Source organism: Falco punctatus (genome assembly GCF_963210335.1).
Source record: "Falco punctatus genome assembly, chromosome: 3".
NCBI classification, from domain to species: domain Eukaryota; kingdom Metazoa; phylum Chordata; class Aves; order Falconiformes; family Falconidae; genus Falco; species Falco punctatus.
In genome coordinates this window covers 74,749,012-74,769,736 of record NC_137582.1, presented here as the reverse complement: position 1 = coordinate 74,769,736, position 20,725 = coordinate 74,749,012, and the positions used below count along the sequence as shown (strand labels likewise).

At 39.9% G+C, this 20,725-nt stretch overlaps 2 long non-coding RNA genes across 2 annotated transcripts in view; one reads left to right on the top strand and one right to left on the bottom strand.

Annotated features, from left to right (window-relative positions):
• Positions 1 to 16,680, bottom strand: part of LOC308060657 — a 33,163-nt gene extending 16,483 nt beyond the window's left edge. Inside the window, exon 1 of the long non-coding RNA XR_013926822.1 lies at positions 16,569 to 16,680. This is a non-coding gene — a long non-coding RNA (uncharacterized lncRNA). The remainder of the gene's footprint in view (positions 1 to 16,568) is intronic.
• Positions 16,681 to 16,714: 34 nt separating this feature from the next.
• On the top strand, positions 16,715 to 20,331 carry LOC308060659. The gene is made up of 3 exons (XR_013926824.1): positions 16,715 to 16,845; positions 19,180 to 19,996; positions 20,040 to 20,331. It is a non-coding gene; the product is annotated as an uncharacterized lncRNA (long non-coding RNA).
• Positions 20,332 to 20,725: the final 394 nt, after the last annotated feature.

Below are 20,725 nucleotides of genomic sequence, written 5' to 3'. Positions count from 1 at the left end.
TGGGACCATTTTCAAAATTACAATTTTGAATGAATTTGTCCTGGTTTCCGCTGGGATAGAGTTAATTTTCTTCTTAGTAGTTAGTACAGTGCTGTGTTTTGCCTCTGATGTGAGAACAATGTTGATAGGACACTGATCGTTTTACTTGTTGCTGGGTGATGTTTATACTAAATCAAGGACTTTTCGGTTCCCTGGGCCCTGCCAGCGAGAGGGCTGGAGAGGCACAGGAAACTGGGAGGGGGCACAGCCAGGACAGGTGACCCGAACTAGCCAAAGAGGTATTCCGTACCATGGGACATCATGCTGAGCATATAAACTGAGGGAAGAAGAAGGAAGGTGGGAACATCTGGCATTATGGCGTTTGTCTTCCCGAGTAACTGTTACGCGGGATGGAGCCCTGCTCCATCATCACTCTCGTGAGTTAAACCACAACAGAATTTTATAAAGAAATGTTTTAATTGATGCTTCCTTGCATAGTAATTACTTTTAAACCAAACATGATAGATGCAACAGGGAAAAAATGAAGACAGATGGTATGGAATTCGTTTGGCTCTGAACATGTTTTCTGTGATAGAATTCAGTCAGTATTTGCAAGTGCAGATTTACAGAAAGGGATAAGGGCACAGCAGTCCCCATCTCCAGCTCCTCGCTGCAGCACTGAGAGCCTGGGTACCCACAGCACAGCATTGCAGTTTCTCCTTGGCATCTTGGTCACAGGAAGGAGATGCAGATTGCAGAAAGGGACCTGTGACACCATGCAGCGGCCGGCAAGTCGGAGCCTTGTCCTGGCTAGTGTAAGGTGGGGCAAGAAGGATCATGCCCCAGTATGTGACCAGGTGTGCAAGGGGTGAAGCTCATCTTCTGTCCCTTTCCTTTTGCAGTCATGTGGGGATCTCATTGGCCCCTGCTTCAGCTTGACTTGGCAAACCACTCAGACACTAAAAAGAGGCTAAAATATTAAAGAGGTTAATGTGTAAAGAAGTTGTGTAAAAAAATCCATGCTGTCTTTTGACTGGAGTGTAGTAGAAAAAGCTTTCTACACTGTAGAGCAAGTATTTCTGCACATACGGAGGGTGCACAGAACCAGTGAGCCTGTTATAAATAGGGCTAAGTGTATGAGTTCTAATCTCATTTGTTTACCCAAGAAAAATGTAAGCATTAACAGACTCCTAAATTGCGGCAAACTAATTCTCTTGCACTGCATTTCAGGAAGCATCTAGCTATGGAAAACTCTGGGTAAACACCTACTTAGTGTAGTAAAAACAGCCTATTTAAAGCCTGCACAAGTAATTTCAGCAGTGTTGGTGCTGCAAGTATTACAGAGAATGTGAGTAATGGATATGAAAATATGGTATTGCATTGTACAAAATGCCCTGGAGAGGCAATATGTGATTATAGAGTCTGAAGGATCTTTTGTGTGAGTCTTAATGTGAAATCTTTATGTTGTTCAAGTCAGTGGCAAGGGCTGTGTAATGACACCTGAAGGGAAAGGAGCATAGAGCCAGTATATTGATGCGGTCCTTCATTAGAAAACTGTTTGAAGCAATGTATACCTCTGCAGATAATCCTGTAGATAACAAGGGTAGATGTGCAAAGAGACAAGCATCCATGCATTCCTTTTGATGCATAACTGTGGTCTTAAGGAACTAGCAAGACTATTAAAGTCCAAGTTCAGTGGCTAATGACATACAAAAATGCATACCCACAACCAACCTGGTCAGGATCTTTCTTCATAATGACCTCGGTCAAATTCCTACCCCTTTCAGTCTCCCTCAGCTTAGCCAAAGGAAGAGCCTTCAAGGGCTACCTTGCACTGACTATGGCTGTTCTCCATGCACCTCTTCTCAGATTTATTACTCCATGTAATTCAGAGGAAAGACTTGTACCCAGCTTTTCAGTGCCAGAAAGAGTGCTGCAACCTCTTGGCTGTCAGATATTCAGAGGGGAGGGGAAGAGAGAGGGGAGCTGTCTCCTGTTAAAACTCTTCCACTATATACAAATAATGACAATTCATTACAGCAGAGACAGAGATTGATGACATAGGCATGTAATTAGGGCTATCACCTGGGAAGTGGGAGAGTCAGGTTCTGGTCCATGCTCCAATGAATATTTAATTATTAACATGAGATGGAACAGCTCTGTCAAGCCTAGGAAGGCTGCACCTGCAATTCTTCAGTGGTTTTCTGCTGCAGGCAGTCTCCTGGCTGGTAGAACTGGACTGATCTCCTTGTTTCCAAATTAATAGGTATCTCAGAGCAGATCTTTCACCTCATAACAGAGCACTCACCACGGAACAATGTTATAAGAAAGCAGAGATTTCGGTCGCTTTTATTTATTTTGTGAGAGATCATGTGGCTTTTTTAGACATTTAATTTGAAAAGAGATTGAAAAATTTTAGCAAATCCTAACACCTCCAGGAGGAGTTCCCCAAGGTGGCCAAAAGTGAGGTGTTAGGACTCAGCTAGTGCATCCCATAATTTCTGTGAACTCCTGAAGAGGAAGAAAAGCACAGACAGAAAATCTTTTCAATAGTTTCCCAGCTGAATTACTGGGGAGTCAAAATCTTGGGGTACAAGGTTCAGCTTCAGTGAAATCTGGAGAAATTCTATTTTCTAGTAGGAATGGAGTGAAAGGCAAGCTACAGCACCAGGCACTCCAAGGAGGTCAAGCTAATGAATACTCAAGGAGGAGGGGAAGACTCAGTTGCCTAAACAGGAGTGCCAAGTATCACTTTTGGTATTGGTGCAGACATTTTAAGCCTGCCTGGCTTCCACTTGTTTTTTTTTGCAAGGGAGCGGATCTCCCTGAAGCCCTGCCTCATGAAGGTAGTCCCCTTCATGGCTGACTCCCTGAAGCCAGTCCCATGCAGATGTTGTGGCTGCCCCAGGGCATCTCAGATAGCATGAGGTGATAATGTTTAGGCAACTGAATCCCCCTCTCCCCTGCACCCCACCCCACCCCATCTATCCGTCCATCTTGCACATAGGATACCTCTAGCCTCTGAAAGCAATGCAATACCTCTTCTCATTCTGCTTCACCACCAAGACCAGTAGCTACTAATGTGACAATCTATCTCAATCTACACAGTGGTTAAAATTGTTCTGTTGTTGCTGGGGAAGGAGCAAAAAATAAATCAATTTGAAAACCCTTGTCGTCGCATAGCTGGTTCAGTAACACTTTTTGACTGATAGAAAGCATCGTGCTTTCCTTTGTATTGGTCATAAACAAGCTTCACAGTCTACAGCGCATCTTTTAAGATGTGGTTTGTAAAAACTGGATGCATTTTAATAGGTGTGTATTGGAAATACATATTTTTCTTTGCTATTAGTATTTTCCTTTCTGGTTTTATCAATATTTTTAAATTGATTTTAGAAGGTTATGATTTAGTAAAAAAGAAAAAAAATACATCAAATTCAGTTCTAAGAGTTAAAAAAAGACTGAAATGTATAAATAACATCCCATTAGAAAATAATAAGACAAGAACAAGACAAGGAAAATAATAGGGAAAGATACAGACCAGGGACATTCTGCAAGATGTTGTGTAAATACAATGTGTGCCAATGGCAAGCATTTTCAGTTCTGAAAGACATGCAGCTTTGCATCCTGTATCATTCTGATTGCTAATTCATCTTGATTGTCTTATACTTTAAATGATCTTTACCCTTAATATAAGCAGAATTGGTAAGATTTGCTATTTCACTGGATTTCACAGTCTAGGTTACATGACCTTGAGTGACATATAACTGGCCATGAATAAAATTTTATTTAAAAAATATCCATTGTAATATAAACACTTCCTCCCTCCTGCTTGCTTTAGTAATACTGAGAACCAGAAAAAAAAAAATAAATCACAGGTCACACTGGTACAAAAAAGCAAGTCTAACTGAACCTTTTTGTGAACAATATTCTACAAAGTCCTTTATTTTACAGTTAGTTTCTATTCAGTGTGAACATGAATTCAACCCTGATTTTTTAATACGTGGTGTGGAACTACTTGTTACCAGTCATTCCTCTTGGAAATGCCATCCAAGCCTTTGGATTTGTGTGCTGGAACTCTTTTGACTGTGTCTGTTGGCTGATGAGCTAGTTTCAGTCTGAACACAAAACTTGCTCATCCTCCTCAGGATCATTTTCAACCCTTGTGTGTATACTTGTATTCCAAAATGCTATGTACTGTGTCAGCTGGTTGTGCTGTAAAAGAAGGCCAAGTTTGGATACAAGCTGGCAATGAGCTTACACTCAAGTACTGTCCTATGATCAATATAGCTCTGACAGCTCAAGCCTTGCCCGTCCTTGTGCTCTTGCCATTACAGTACTGCTTTGGAAACTTTCTTGTCCAAACAGCCATGGGTGCATCAGGTATCTGGAGGACTCCATTCTGGTGCACTAAAGGAAAGAGAGTATTTATTACTGCCTTGGAAAAACATTTAATGATACAGAACTTTATTGCTAGTGGAGAACCTATGTGGAGAAACTTTATTGCTAGTGGAGAAAATTCATTGACTAGTTGGCAAGATAATACTGGCAGATTATGGATGACTGCTGGCCATTCCTGGGGTCAGGAGAATAAGAGGTTGGTGCAAGCTAGTAGCCACATCATGGCAGGTTTTTGACATTAGAAGAGTAGAAGGGCAATTTTTGTAGAGGCCAGCTACCTACCAACTGTGGAGCTATGCAAGTAATGGGACAAAGACAGCCCTTTCCCAGTGACCTAGATAAAAAGGAAAAAAGGAGAGCAGTACCCTGAGGTTTGGGTGGCACTGTGGATGGCTTGTGTCAACAGTGCATGTCCCAGCAAACTGTGGGACCACTTCATGCTAGTGACCATCAAGTGACTATTAAAATTGCATGGATGAACTAGTGATGATGGGAGTCAGACAAAGAGCTTTCTGCTGACTTCTGAGAAGAATGTCAGCTACAGCAGGGTGTCCTCTGACACCATCACTGAATGTAAGCAGCATGGTAATTATGCTCGTCTGACTTGTGGAATCAGCTGTGTTTTCCTTGCTGAAATTCTCTCTTCCAGCAACTAGGATAAAGTGATCTGACTCTGCATGGGCAATTCCAGACCAAAATATTAAGAGATTTGCATAAATTATTATTAATGAAAACCACTTTTAAAATGAGAAGTACTTTGCATCTTAAACAAAGGCAATTCCCCTCCTCTGCTTATTTAATTGACAGTGATAACAGAAAACAAGTCAGCTATAGGCTGTGAAGCTAGAATGTTGTAGAGGGCCCCAAGTGCTCATACAGATCTGAAACTTTTCTTATTATTGTATAGAGTGTTTAGTAAGGGTGTAAGGGTCTGGTGAGTGGTAGACTCTGGAGTCAGTGCAAAAAAGGGATTTCTTTCTGGGGACAAAGAGATAAAAATATTTTTTCTGAAAATAAATGAGACTCTTTAATCAGTGATTGGGAACATAAGGGAAGATAATTTGATCATTTCATTAGTTTGGGGAACCATTCAATAGTGACTGAGTAGGAAAGAACGTATTCAGGGATCTTTTCTGCTTGCTTCTCCTTCTTCACATGTAAGCAGAGACATTGCTGAGCTCTGCAAACTCTTCCACTAGTGATAACAAGTCAGTATTTAGGTTTCAGAATACACCCACAAACTGTGGAGGAAAACTAGAAAAGGAAGTAAAAAAAAGCCTGGGTGCAAGGCTTTTCTGTTTGTCTCCTGGTTTTGCACAATGGAATCTCTCTCTGCAATTATGTATTTTTAGTGGAAATAGTAGTAAAGAAAAGAATGCAGCTTCAAGAGCCAAACTTTAGTCCATTATCTTTTTACATAAGCATGCAATATTTTTTCTTCATTTTCTTTGAAGAATTTGCTTTTTTTTCCCCCGTACAATAAATAATCCAATCTACATATTTTTAGATGGCTTACAACCTTTCTAAAATCCCAGTACTCCTTTAACTGTTGTTAACTAATTCCTCTCACTCTTCAGGTTTAATACTATTTAAATATTTATAAAGAATTAATAAGTTTCACCGTGATCATTACTTAGTCAGGGTAAGTAACTTTTTTAAAATCTTGTTTTTCAAGCAAATCCTTTCCACTTCCTGATTTTCATTCTTGCTCTCCTCTGGAGTCCAGGAAATCTGTGAGTATATTTTTCTTCACAAGTAGGATTCTAGCCCGAGGATTGTCTTTGGAGTCAAGGAAAAAAAAGCCCAAACAATAATACTGTGCCAGTATGGAGAAAACAGGTCTACAAACCAATTTTATTTTATTTTTTTTATCTCAGAGAATTACTATCAACAGGTAATAAAAACATACAACTGCAATAGTTTCTCTGACATATTTTCTCCCACTTAGTTTCATTTATAAGAGAAATAGATTACGTCTTGAGAGCATTTATTTATGTATTCCTCTTTTCTAAAATTTGCATCATGTTTATGATGTTGTTTTGTTACTCTACGTCTATACAGAAAGTAGGATTTTTTTTTTAGTCCCTTCCAGACTGAAAAATACTTTGCTTTGCTTAGGTTGAAGGTCTTCTGGTTTGTCACTGGAAGGCCTCTTTACTTGCTGATTTCTACTCATTAAAGTGGTAGTTTATCCACCTTCAAATGTCTCTGCTCTGTGTCACAGACACTTATTTGTTCTCCAGCCATCAAAGTGTATTAAAATTAACAGCAGTCATCACATGAGTGGAGGGTAGCCATTCTCAGACACACAGATAGTTATATACTCACAGCAGGAAACTTGCAATCAAATTCTAACAAAAGGTCACATTTGCAATAAATAAAGGAAAATGTAGGTAATTGGTTACGGAATCAGCTAATATCTTCGCGGGCCTTGAAAGGCACGCTGACGGAAGTGAAACCCTTTTGTTCAAGTAATTAAAACTGAGGTATTGTTACAGTATTGAAACACACAGGAAATTCTCAGTGCACTGTAAAATAGTGTCACTACAATGGCAAACAAATTCAAGAGGGAAAATTATTTGTGGTTTGTTCGAAAAGACATACGGACTCAGGCTCTGGCTGAAATGCAGGAAAGGAATAGGGCATGAAGAGCAGTACAACATGAAGATTAGCCCTTACAAAATATGTTTTTATGGCCAGCTTCAAGGCAGACCACTATTTCCCTCAGCTGATTCAGATCTGTGGCTGCTTCAGAATTACCAGGGTCACAGTGTTTACACAGGCTTCCCACAGACTTCAGGATGCTTTCTGGTTTGGAAAGCAGCGACTGACTTTCCAAGGCTGGAAAGCATTTTGACATTGGCTGAAATTCAGTTTCTTCTCATGGTACAATGCAGTCCTGAGCAGTATATGCCACAGCTATAGCTTGGAACTGTATCTTAGGCTGGGCAGGTCCCTGAGGCTCTTGCATGACCAACAGGAAGGCTGTGGGCCACAGAAGGGGACTCTGAGCAGCCAGAGCATGGAGTGGGAACCTGCCAGCGGCATCTACCAGGAAAGGCTGTGGAAACGTGCTGGGGTTTTCTTTGCCCATCAAACACTCCTTTTCATCTAGTTCAAGCTCGGAGTTTCTGACAGTTTCTGGCATGACTGGGGACTGAGTCTTTAGGGCACCTGGTGTGAAGCCCTTCCTCCGCCTGTAGAAAAATCAAAGCTGGCACCTAAGAACCCTCACCAGGAGGCTGTGGGCTCCCTTGAGCAGAAGGTAGCCCGGCCCATACCTTCCCCTTTATGCTCTGATGCTTTGAATTGCACAAAAAAGAAGTCAGCTGGATCAGATGGAAAAGGTGTGTGAAAACCCAGGCATATTCCTGAGTCAGTGGGCCGGGGCGCTCAGCAAGGTGAGGGAAGGCATGGTTTAAACCTTCTATTTGAATAAATATTTTAAATAATCAAACACTCAATAAAGATACTCCAGGAGTTCCTTCCTGCCTAGAAAATGCTCTGACTGCTAGGCTAGGCTCTCATTTCACACTGACTTCTCTGTGTCTTAATTCATGTTTAATGGTACCACCGTTCAAATTTTGACTCTACAGGCAGGAAGGTCAGGCTGATTTTGCCTTAGAATAGCCCTGAGCCTGGCATTTAGGAAGCTCCCTGGTAGCTGAGGGAAAGTCATCACTGAGCCCTGGTCTTTTCTACAACCAAAAAAGTTGTACTACTACACAAAAGTGAACACTTTCCCTGCTGTACAAACAGAAGGTGTCCCTGGCCCTGCACAAATTTGGTGGAGGAACTGCTCCGTATAACATGAAACATCCTCAGGCCTCTCAGAGATCCCCAAAGAAGTCCGGGGAGCTTTCTTAAATATGACTGCCAGTGGGGATAGAATTAGAGATGTGAATGAGATGCCAGGGACTTTCAGGTGCTCACAGGCAAAGGCAGGTGTGTTTGTGTTGTCTCAGATGAGCAAGGGGTTAAGGATTGTAATTTTGACCCCCTTAAGTGAACATAAAAACTCACAAAGCAGAAAGCTTTTCTCTCTCTCCGGAAATGTTCTCTGCTAATGTTTTAAAGACTGTATTGATAGCCGACAACAGGAAAACATAAAACCTTCTCCAATCCATTTAATTTTCTACTAGCTAAGTTATTCTAACAAAAGCACCCCAGGCCTGGTCTTGAGGTGATACTTGGATTTTCCAAAAGGAAATTTGGGAAGGAGAAGAGAACTTTCAGGGCAGAATCAAAATCTCATTAAAATGAATGAATTCAGAGGGAGGTTGCAGCCAGTGCTTCCTGCAGGAAAAACTCTGTTTCAGGGACGCTCCCTCTCTCCAGGCTTACTTTCCCCTTTCTTACAAGTCTATTGCTAATGTTAATCCTTAACTCTTGACTGTGTTTAGTGTTTCTCCTACAAAGATGATCCTCTAGCTTGACTAAATGGGAGCACTGAGGACATGGTAAAGGAATATGAGTGAGGGCAGAAATGGAGTGACAGTCTGGGGAGAGGGATCATTTTTTGGCTGGGAATGGGCAAGGCAGAATTTTCTGTGCTGTCCAAAACTAAACAGACAAAGAAATTTCTTTCACTTCTTCCCTTCCTTTTCTTTCTCACTCTGGTGTCTGAAGTGACTGTCATCCATTAGTCCAAGGCTGGCATGTAAAGTGGTTTGCCTTGTATTAGAGAGAATGACAAATGTCATCTCAAATATGTGCTCCTCAAGCTCTGCTGCTGTTCAAGCGTAGCAAATAGAAGGAAAAGCTGGTCAAGGTTTGCCTGCCATGATGGTTTTGGTTGTGCAGGCCTCACTGGCTATTGTGTTCAACCAATTCATCATAATAATACAGTTGTGAAAATTAGTGAAAACATTCAAAAGACTTTGAATTTTGAATATTAAATATTTCAGGGAAATGTATGTATACTGTAAACTGTATGTATGTGGGAACAAGGGGAAGAATGACCCCTGCTAGCAACACATCATTCCCCAGAGTTAGCAAGAAGGAATAATGCGTTTCCTGAATTGTTAGATGTAGGCTATTTACTCACTTCTAATTGAAATTATTGCAGGAAACTCTTTGTAAATTTGAGAGTCTCTCAACTAATAGAAAGAGTGAAAATACCCAAACGTCTTCTCATATTTAAGTAATCAGTCATAGATGGAAATTAGAAGTTTGAGTGAGATAATGGCAAGTGTTACTTTATAGGTTGAAATAACTTTGCCTAAGATATCTGTTATAAAATTTCGAATTACAAACATACCAAAAAAAAGAAAAAACCTACAGTTTCTGAATATAAGTAGTGATCAAGTTGTTGCAATTAATTTACCCAACTAAAAAACAAGAAAATGGAAATGCTAAATACAAGTAGTAAGAGCCTCTCAACGTTTTGCTTCTTTCTAGGCTAAATTGTAGTAAAAAGTATCTAGTCTAAAGCAATTTTCATGTAAGTTATGTCACTTATACATAGGGGTATTTTGGGAAAAAGTGTGAAACTCTTTTTCGGGACATTTTCTTTCAAAATATTTCTTCATGTGAGATCAAAAATATTCAAGCCCTATGGTATGAGGCTTTCAGAGCTCATCTTGCACAGCTTATTTCAAAAGAAGATCAAGATGTAACTTGATCAGTGGCAACAGGAATTTCATAGTGGAAAAAGGCTTTGACTGTAGGGGATTACAATCTTGTTGAAGTAAGCATCCAGAGATCCTACCGAAACCAGACATCGTTTCCTGAAATACAATGCCATTTCTTTGCAGTGAGGTTAACTGATCATTTGTTGAATATACATCTAATCAGGTACTCATCCTGGAAGTGTCTTGGTCTCTGCTGTCCTCTGCCTTTGACTGTCTGAAATGTCACAGCCACAGGGTTTAAGGGAAGATATTTGACTGATTGAGGTTGTGTGAAATTTAGCTTTACCAAGAAGATGATATGATGGTCCTTTCTGTGCTCAAAGCCTATAAAAGATATCAAAATATCTTGTCAAACAGGCTTGGACTTGCTTCTTTTTTCAGAAATTTTTTAATTAATATTTGTTTTACTTGGTTTACTTTTCTGTTCTTAAGTTCTCTTTAGTTTCTTTGTCTGTTTAACAAAATCCTGCAGGAGCATTCACACCATGTTTCAAAACTGACCTCTCTCCTCTTATGAGCCTGAAATTTACTGTCTTGTTTTCCACTGTCCTTTCTGCTGCAGCTTTCCAGTGTTGTGCTTCCCCGTTTAGATGGAAGAAAGCCTCCTGTTCCACCAACTGCAGATTAAGTCAGATAGAGATTAAATGTAAATTTTAAAATTGGGGTTATTGCTGTAGGATTTGTGTTTTGATTCTCCTCATGCAAATTCCCCATCCATCTTTCAATAGCCAAAACACATTGCTGGCATCCCAATAACCTTTTTATATAAAAAAAGTATTGTAAACTTGGAGGCTGTGAGACTAAGCATAACGTCAATCAGGCTGATGTTTATACAGTTTCACCCTCTCCATCTAAGCCACAATTTCAGCTGCTCCTGCTGATTCCAACCGTGTCTGTGCAGTCTGTGCTCATGGCTGTAGCACCCAATCTGCCCTCTTGTCAAAGATATGAATGTGTAAGTAGTAAGTGTTTTCCTGAGCTGAGGAGACCATAATTTTGTAGAAGCAATCACTGCATCCCCAGGCTAACTGGGTACTTGCTGGCAGAGCCATGCCTTGTTGGAAAGCCTGATGGAGCTGAAAGGCTGGGCAGTTCTCTGCCATGTCAGTTCTCGGGACATTTCTGAAAAGGGTTAGGGAAGAAGGTGGTTTAAACAACAAGCAAGTCTCCTGGCCTGGCTTCCTACTTCTCTAAGTGGCTGTCTGGGGAGAAAAGGGTACAAGTTTCTTTGGTCTTCCTGATGTCACACTGCAAGGAAGGGAGGGACAATGCTGAGCACTAGCCAAGTGGCAAGGACTTTTTCCTTAATGCATTTCCAGAAAGAAAAGTATTGAGGACATAAAAGGTTTGGTTCATGGTAGATAGATCAGTTTATTGTATGTGTCTTTTAAATATTAGTGAGTTCAGAGAACGGAATAGTAATCCTTACCTATAAAATATTTATGATGTATCTATTTATAAAGCTGATAAACAAGTAATTTCATAAAACCAATTTAAAATATCCTTTTATTTTTTAAAATCTCAAATTGCTTCAGCTCTCAGGATAATTCCTGCTGTAAATTTTATGTTGCATATTTAATACTATTTGGTTTCAAGTAATTATCTGTTTTAAATCTTACTGTTGCAGTTTTCTTGTATGCCCCAAGGCAACTGTGTATAAAGCTATCAAAAAGATAGTATATTCAAAAAGAAGAACAAAATATATAAGGTTTTGTCATATTTTTACAAACCCATGTATATTTATCATAATTTCTAATTATTCTTTTTGCTTTACTGCATATTATTAGTTTAATTGAACCATAAACTTTAGACTAATAACACCAATTTGTCTTTCATTATACTTTGCTCTATTAACTTTTACAAATGGGTTCATCTCAGCTGCTGATTGATGGGCACACAGCAACTGTGCTAGATTTCTTGCTCACTAACAGCTATGTTGCATTTTCTGCTCCTGGAAAATGTTTTCTCTTTTTCTTTCCACTCTGCCCCCACCTCCACACACACCCCTCAGGATTTTATTCTTTATTTTTGAGGTTTAAATACAAGATACATTTTGTAATTTCCCTCTTCCAAACATTAGCTCTTCTGGCAGAAACCACCAGCAGTAATAAGGGCTAGAATTGTCAATTATTTTAAGGAATCCTTCTCAAAACGAAATGCTTGGTCCAGGGTCCAAGTAAAGCCTTGTTCACTTCAGAATTTGGGGAATTTAAATCTCCTACTGACCTTCATAGGCAGGCATTTCTCTGTCAAGTGGTGTGAATTCCATGAAAATGTAAAATTACATACATCTCTTGGGAAAAAAAACAAACAAACACGTAGCTACAAAATTAGATAAAAGTAACAGGGAAAATTGAAAAAAAGCGAATGTGGAAAGCTATTGTAGAATCACTTAGCACATTCGTAGTTTAGCTAGGGCCAAGAGTCTTTTTAACAGCAGAGTCCTTATATCTCCTCCACTGTATTCACAAATGTAATTAATCTGCAGGGAGAAAAATGAGTATTGCAAGTAAGCTGGTCTCCCCCAGCTGGGTCCCATCTGATCTGTGGTCACCTGGGCCAGCTTCGCAGGCTCAACTGATGCTCTGCCTTGCCCTGTCCTGTCACCAAAGATCAGTTCTGTGACTACTGTCCATGTCCTGTGAAGACTTCTGGATATACAGTCCAGCTGTCATACCTTTGAAAAATACCGAGAACACACAATGCCCTGTGCATACTTTTCCTATCTTTGCCATTGCTACTGAGGTTCTATTTCTCAAACATCTTGCAACAGTTTTCTTTCTCCCATGTCCTTTCACTTAGAAATACGCAAACATTTTCACCTTTGTACTATCCATTCAGCTTCTTATACACAGGACTCAAATGCAAGTCTTTCCAAGACTCCTTCCAGGAAGAAATAAAAGGAGTTCCAAGCCACCTTTAGCCAGGCAACCAAAATCTGCAGTGTCACCAAGAAGTGTAAGGAAGATGCAGCTGCTGCCACAGACACTTTCTTGAGTCTGAGTCCCACAGAACATTATAGGAGATAGCAAGCGGTTTGAATAAGGGAAAATATATGACCCACAAGTCAGAGATACTTCTAAAATTAGCTGGGTATCACCACATCTGTGATAAAATTATGTCAAGCTGAGGGAGAAAAGTGGAGAGTGGATGAAACAAATGCAGCTTGAGAAGGAATCAAGCAGAATGAGAAGAGTGTAGGAACAGATAAAGAACCTGCAGGAAGAATTTGGGAAGGAAGAGGAAAGGGAACAGAAGTTAAAAACCCTCCAAAAGATATGAGAAGATGCACAAAAGGAGCAGCACAGTGAGCTGCAACCCATGCAGTCTTATGGCACACAAAGGTCCTTTTCTGCAATAGAAATATTGCAGTTCCTTGTCATGAAAATACCTTTTTGTGCATCTTGGTCAGTAGAAAGAGAAGTCTGTTTATTCTAAAGCCATTGTACCCCAGGAAGAGTGGCCCTAAACAGCAACCTTTATGAGGGAAAAAAAGCCGTTTCGGAACCACCATGTAGCCTACCAACAGGAAGTATTTACCTTGAGAGTTTGATAATCCAAACAATAATATCCTACACAAAGCCAGTGTCTTACCAGGTAGAGGCTTGTGATGTGCTTTTTATTTCAACTTTGAATTGTTGTAGGGTAGTAGTGATTGTTAAAATTATGGGAAAACTGGGTTGAAGCAGTAACTCTACAGCAAGAAATAGCAGAAAAGGAGTACAGAAGGTTCTGCATTTTCCTATGCCTTCATCACAGTGTTTTATTGTATTGTCTTCCTTTTTTGCACAGATCTTACTGGAACCAGTCTGGAGTTCCAGAGTTTCAGTGAGTTTCCAGTGTTTCAAGGGAATATTATAACTGCTGGGCTAATAGTTAGAAAAGAAAACATCCTCTGTCTTGTTGGAGGTTGTTTTCTGTAACTTCAGGCAGCATTAGTTTCAATGTAGTACAGAAGGTAAGGGTAGTGAATAGGAGGGGAGCAAGAGCTGCATACTGCCTACAGTAATTGCTGCGGCACAGTAAAGCACAATAGTGACATTTTATTAGGAGTTTCTATGTCACTACGCTCAGGTAGCCACAAATGACGACTCAGGCTTGTAAAAACAATTACATCATTAAATGAATTATGAGACTTGATTTAAATAATGCATCTGAGAACTCTGCATTTGCCATCTGTATTTTGGAATACACTGAGGTCCCACTTTCATGCATCTTTGTGCAGCCAGGTTGGCTGCAACTTGCTTTTCTAAACAAAGGTGGAGTTTCCACAATAATCACATATCTTTGTAGGTCATGGCTTCCAAGTATACTTCAACTACAGCACTGCTCCAGAGAAAGCTGTGAGAGCTGGCAAGGTTTCTAATCTCCTGCAAAGCATTTTGTGTGTATATATATCTTGAATATTTTGTAGCCAATGTTCAAGTTCTGAACTCTGATGTAATATTGAGATTTTCATGGACATTTAAGTTACCTGGTATGTTTCTATTCTTTGATGTCCTTTAAGAAGGGAAACAGCTATAACTTCTATGAAGACAAAGGCTTCCTTTGTCTACAGAAGTCACCACACCCTGTATATCACATAAAGGGACACCTAGTGAGCGTATAACATTCTGCAAGAAAACATATCCTTACTGTATCATTAAGCACGGACCGTACAGTTTATCAAGCCAAACTTTTATGTAGGTAAACCTGCAATTATCTAATTTGTATGTAAGGCAATTATATCTTCACCGTGTGCACATTTGAAATGGCAATAAACTTTTTACTAGGCAGCTACCAACTTCTGGTGGTGTTTTCAATATATATTTTTTGAAAGGACAACTGTGAATCTTTTTCAATAAATGATTAGCTATTTTTTATTATCTCTGATACATGGATCTGCAAATACTATTTACAGTAGAAAAATATAAACATTTCTTCTTTCACTTGAAAGTGGTGGTTATGGTATGTCGTAGCATCTCTGTGTTTTATGCTGACACAATGATGAATCGGTTCAGCTTTCCATATGTAAACTCTTATTCTGTTCCTAATCTTAACCAATCCAAATAAAAATATATAAAGGGATAAAATATTCACTTTATTTGTTTTGGAAACAGTGAAATTACTATAAATTATTTGTTACCTTTTTTTTTTTAATTTCTCTTATTCTTTGCCTCAGTTTCTGTGTCATTCTTCCTGGTGGCAGTGGCAGAAAATGGAAAATGTTATTTTGCTGTAACAGAAAAAACAATTTTCTTATTGAATTGCTCACTGCAGCCATCCATGTCCTTATTAGTAAGTAATGATGTAAAGTTCTTACAAAAGCTTTTTCTTAATCTTTAAAATGCCGATATGGGTAATAATTATTAATATATAAAATTTTGATCCATGTTGCATTAAAATGAAAAGGAAGAAACTAAAATTCAAGGGAAATATTATAATAACTAAAATGTACATGTCCAATTTTGTTCCTTATTGAAATATACACTTGATTCCTATTCTTGTTACTGAGAGTGTATTTGACCTATCAATTATTTGAAATGCTAACAAAGTTTATTGCTGAATTTTGCAAAAGGGATGTGCAACTATTGACTTTTAAGCTGGCACAAAGTTTTTCACATGTGTAATTAGGAGAGAAGTAGATTACTTTTTACCATAGAAAGAACATTTTTTCTCTGCATGTTTTGAAACAATTATTTTCTGGACATATGCTTTTTGGCTCAAAAAACTCTGCAGCTTATGAAGTTGTTTGTTATTTTGCTGTGATTTTATACACAATGGAAGGGTGAGGAAAAGGTCAGCAATAACTCTGCTGTTGCATTTTCACTGGGAAAAACATAATATTGATCGATAAGAAAATGGAAAAAGCACAACTATTAGCTTCTTACTTGATCTTCCTCGCCCTTTACCCTGCCATGTTGATTTTATTCTTAAATGTTATGTCTGTTGTTCCAAAGGTTTGTCCTGTTTAGTCTGTTATTTAATTAATACATGATCTTCTTTACTCTCTATAATGTTAAAACATGAAATTCGTTTTTATTCCTTGTTGAACCATTGTCCTCTTTACACTCAGTAATGCATGCTGGATAATAACTCCGTGTGGGAACTGGCCTGCTTACAACTACTCTAGAATCACAATCAATGGGCACTTAAGTTCATCAACTTGTTTTTCACGTCCATAGGAAAATTAGCGTTAAGGATGTGTAAGCTCTTTTAAACAGAAAAATTTAAAACTCACACTCAAGCTTTCTGGGTGTACAGCGAAGAGCAGAAAATATGGTATTGAACCTCAGCACTTTACTAGATGTCTATGTATCTGTTAGGTAGTGACTATAAAATGTACTCAAGGAAGCAATCTATACCATGAGGGCAGTCTGCATATGATGCTACATTTGGTGCATATGCTTACACAGGGCAAGGTGCTGTGACAAAGCCACTGGAATGCCTTGGTTTGCCTTTTGGCACTGTGATAAACGTAGTCATGATTCATGTCAAAAATAATTGTTGTACCCTGTGTAAATCTGGGACCTGTACTGAGGACTAATTGAGTACTGGTTTTGCTTATTGTTTCTCAACCTAAATTGATTGAACCCAAAATAAAATTGTTTTAATTGTTATCGTTTATAACAATTTGGTGACCCCGACGTGATCTCACTGTGCTTTCCTGAACTGTGACTTTTCGAGGGGCGCCCCACAGATTGTGGCTCGAGAGTAGCAGTCTAGGTCAGTCTCCGGAGATCAATGACCAAAAGAGAAACAATAACCAAAATGGATTGGAGCTCCTAGGGAAAAACTGCAGTATAAAGGACCCGTAATTCTGGTGCACGAAGATCCGAATGAAGATGACGGAGTCGTGAGTATAAGGGAAGCCGTTCGGTTGGGTGGGTATTTGTTACTTGTTTGTAAGAGTGTGATTGAGACGGAACCTAATTCTGGAAATGGACTCTAGGTTTGGAGCCAGGATTTGAGTTCCGAGGCGAGTGTGGAGGTCTTCTAACCGCGGTTCCAAACTCCCATGAGGTACTTGGCTGGTGAAGGACCGAAGCGGTTCCTATAGGATTAATGGGTGGGATCTCGGCTCCTATAGGGTATGTGGGTGGGTGAAGGGTTCAGCCCCCTGCAGGACACTTACCGGTAACTAAGGGCGATAGGAAGCCACTGTAAAAGTCCTAGGATTCACGGGTGGGTGATAGGTCCAAAACCCCCTGTAGACATTGGTATCGGTAACCAAGGGTGTAATACTCCTGGATATTGTAGGGAGCGCAGAACCCCTGCAAGACACTTTTTGGTTGCTAAGGGCTATAGGAATTGCCGCAAAATTCCTAATACAATGGGCCAACAGGAGTCAAGATTTGAAGAGGAAACAAAGGAGGAAAAGGAATACCCAAAAATTATTCCCCTGAATAGTGCTATAGGAATAATGCTCAGGCATTGGGGTCACTGGCCATCTCAAGAGGGAAAAACTAAAACAAAAATGGTCCATTACTGTATGAATGTGTGGACGAGAGAGGAAATTCAATCCAATTATGTATATCGGCTGATATTTGGATGTTTTGATGGTTGGATGTGTGAGACATTAAATTTATATGTGAATAATAAAGAGCCCTTTAGTGAGGAAGTGAATATGCTGCACTGTGGAGAGGGTCGGAGACGGGAAGATTGGTTTCATTATTTGCTTTGAGAGAAAAGAGAGAAAGGGAGGCACGGGAGATTGAAACTAGAACAACCACGTCATCATGGGAGCCATTAGACAATTTGCCCTGGCCTTATTTAAGGCAGGATGCGGAAGGCCGTCAGGAGAGGATACATCCTCCACTGCCTCCTGACCCCGTTCCGTCAGCTCCCCCACTGCCTCCTGACCTTGTTCCTTCAACTTCCCTACTCTCTCCTTCTAGTCACACAAGGAGTAAAACAGTACAGAAAGAGAGAGATGAAATTTATAAAAAAGAAGGAGCAGTGGCTCTGGCTCCCCTCCGAGAAGTACCGATGGGAGGAGATATAGGAGGAACTGGATTTGTATCGGTACCTTTGAATACAGGGGATGTAAGACTCTTTAAAAAGAGAAATTGGTCATCTATTAGATGATCCTTTGGGAATCTCTGAACGATTAGAACCAGTTCCTACGTCCTAATATCTATACCTGGGAAGAAATACAATCTATCTTAGGAATATTATTTACAGCTGAAGAAAGATCTATGATTAGACAGGCAGGGATACGGATGTGGGAAAGAAGGCCTCAACAAGGCCCTCCCGGAGAACAGAAATGGCCTAACCGGAACCCAAATTGGAATAACCAAAATGCCCGTGATAGACAAAATATGTCAGATTTGAGAGAGTTGAGTATCCAAGGAATCAAGGAGGCAGTCCCAAGGGGGCAGAATATTAATAAGGTTGTTAGTGAACAACAGGAAAAGCACGAGTCTTCTGTGGATTGGTTAGAGAAACTGAGGAAAAATTTACAAATGTATTTGGGGCTAGACCCAGCCTCTCCAGTTGGAGAAGCATTTCTAAAAATCCAATTTGTGGCTAGATCATGGAGGGATATAAGAAAGAAACTGGAAAAGTTGGACAGTTGGCAAGAACAAGGATTAGAATAACTGTTGAAGGAAGCTCAGAAAGTGTATATACGGAGGGATGAGGAAAAACAAAAAGAGAAAGCAAGAATGTTTGTAGCGGCAGTCCGGGAAACTCAACAAATGGAGGATTTCCCAGGGAAAATGCTCGAATGTTATCATTATGAGCAGAGGGGACATTTAAAAAAGGACCGGAGGAGATGAATGAAGGACAAACAGATGTTTAATGAAGATGAATAGGGGTATCAGGGCTCTACATTCTGGGGACAAAAACAACATCTGAGCCCTTGATAAATGTAAAGCTTGGTCCCCAAGAGGAGAAAGTAATGGTTTTTTTGTTGATACAGGAGCTGAACGATCTACAGTTCGGCACATCTCTTTGGGATATCGAGCAAGTAGAGATACAGCTTTGGTAGTAGGAGCAACAGGGGAACTTTTCAGGGTTCCTATTATTAAAAATGTAAAGATTGAATTTAAAAGAACTTGATGTAATGGCTGGGGAAATTTTTATTGACTTCCGTAAAAGGGTAATTGAATTTAGAAAAATTTAAAGTACAAGAGAACCAATGTTATCTTTAGTAGCTGATTGAACCTGCTTTTCCCTAATTTTCCAGGACCTCTGTTGGTGTTTGTTATGTTGGGAGTCGCACACCTTGATAAAACTGGAGAGGGCAAGACCGGAGGGAATCGGTGCTGCAGCTGACAAGGTCTGCCGAGGGCTGCAACCCCTGGGGCGGTGACCACTGAGCATTATGATCCTGACCAGCCCTCTCTTGATATGAGTCCTGATTAGAACCCTGTGGGAAGGTGTGGACACCCTTTATACTTTCCAACTTTATATTAAGAAAACAGAGGGATGGATAAAGAAAGGAGAAGATAAAAAACATTGTTTGTTATCTAGCTTGTTTTATCATGAGATGAAAACAGGAGTCAAATGTGAAGTTCCCATAGCTGCTAAAAATGTGTTTGTAAAACTAGTTAAAAATATAACAAAGGGTACCTATTTAATCGTACCAATTGTTGTATGCAATTGAGTTACCGAAGTGGGTGTTATACTTTTGTGAATATTCAGAGGGTAGTTACTTATCCCTGTTTGTGTTATACTCTTGGGAATATTTGGGGGGTTGTTACTTATCCCTGTTTAATTCAATGTTTTACTTGATTAATAATTTGGGGGGTTGTTACTCGTCCCTGTTTGATTTGAGCATTGGAAACTAAGGCATGAATCAATGAGGTAAACAAAAACAAAAGGGGGGATTGTGATAAAGGCAGCCATGATTCATGTCAAAAATAGAATGTTCTGTGATAAGTGTAATTGTTGTACCCTGTGTAAATCTGGGACCTGTATCACAGTTGTAATGAATGGGCGCTTGTGATTCTCCTTTGAGTCAATGTAAAAGCTCCCCCTTCCCCTGAGGCAATCGCTGCTTAGTAAAGCCCACCAAAGGAGATAAGGAAAGCGAAACCACACCAGGGAAGGCCCGCCAAAGGAGACAAAGACCTTGAGACTTTGAAAAGCGCGCCAAAGAGGAGCCGATAGGAGGAGAAGGTGTACCCTAACGACCCAATGGGGAAAGAGCTGAATGAACATCCGGCGAGAAGAGATTGGTCAAGATCTGGGCATAAAAGACGCTGCTTTTAGGACTCAGGTGTGCGTGTGGTGGAACTAATTGAGTTCTCCACGCACCCAGCACTGTTTTTGCTTATTGTTTCTCAACCTAAATTGATTGAACCCAAAATAAAATTGTTTTTATTTTTATCGTTTATCACAGCACAAAATCTTCTCATGTGTTGCCAAGGATAACAAACTGTATGTTTTTCACTAAAAAGGAATAATGACCTGTTTTATTCATGGAGACAGAAGAAAATAGTTAAATGAAATAAGCAAGGATAAACACATACAAATAGGGCAAGAAGTTGAATTTGCAGTTATTTGGCTTTTGGGGCTGCGCTCCTGGCAGAGCAGCAAGCGGTGGCAGCACGGCTCCCAAATGCGCTGGGAGTGGGGCATATAGGTGTCCCTGCCTTGTGGGTAGACAGGAGCATTCTTGTCCCAGCACCCTGCCCTGACTGGCACCTTTTTTTCCCCACACTCCTTCAGCCCATGAACCACCCATTGTCTTTGGCAATACTTCAAAAAAAAACAACCCAAAACAGAAA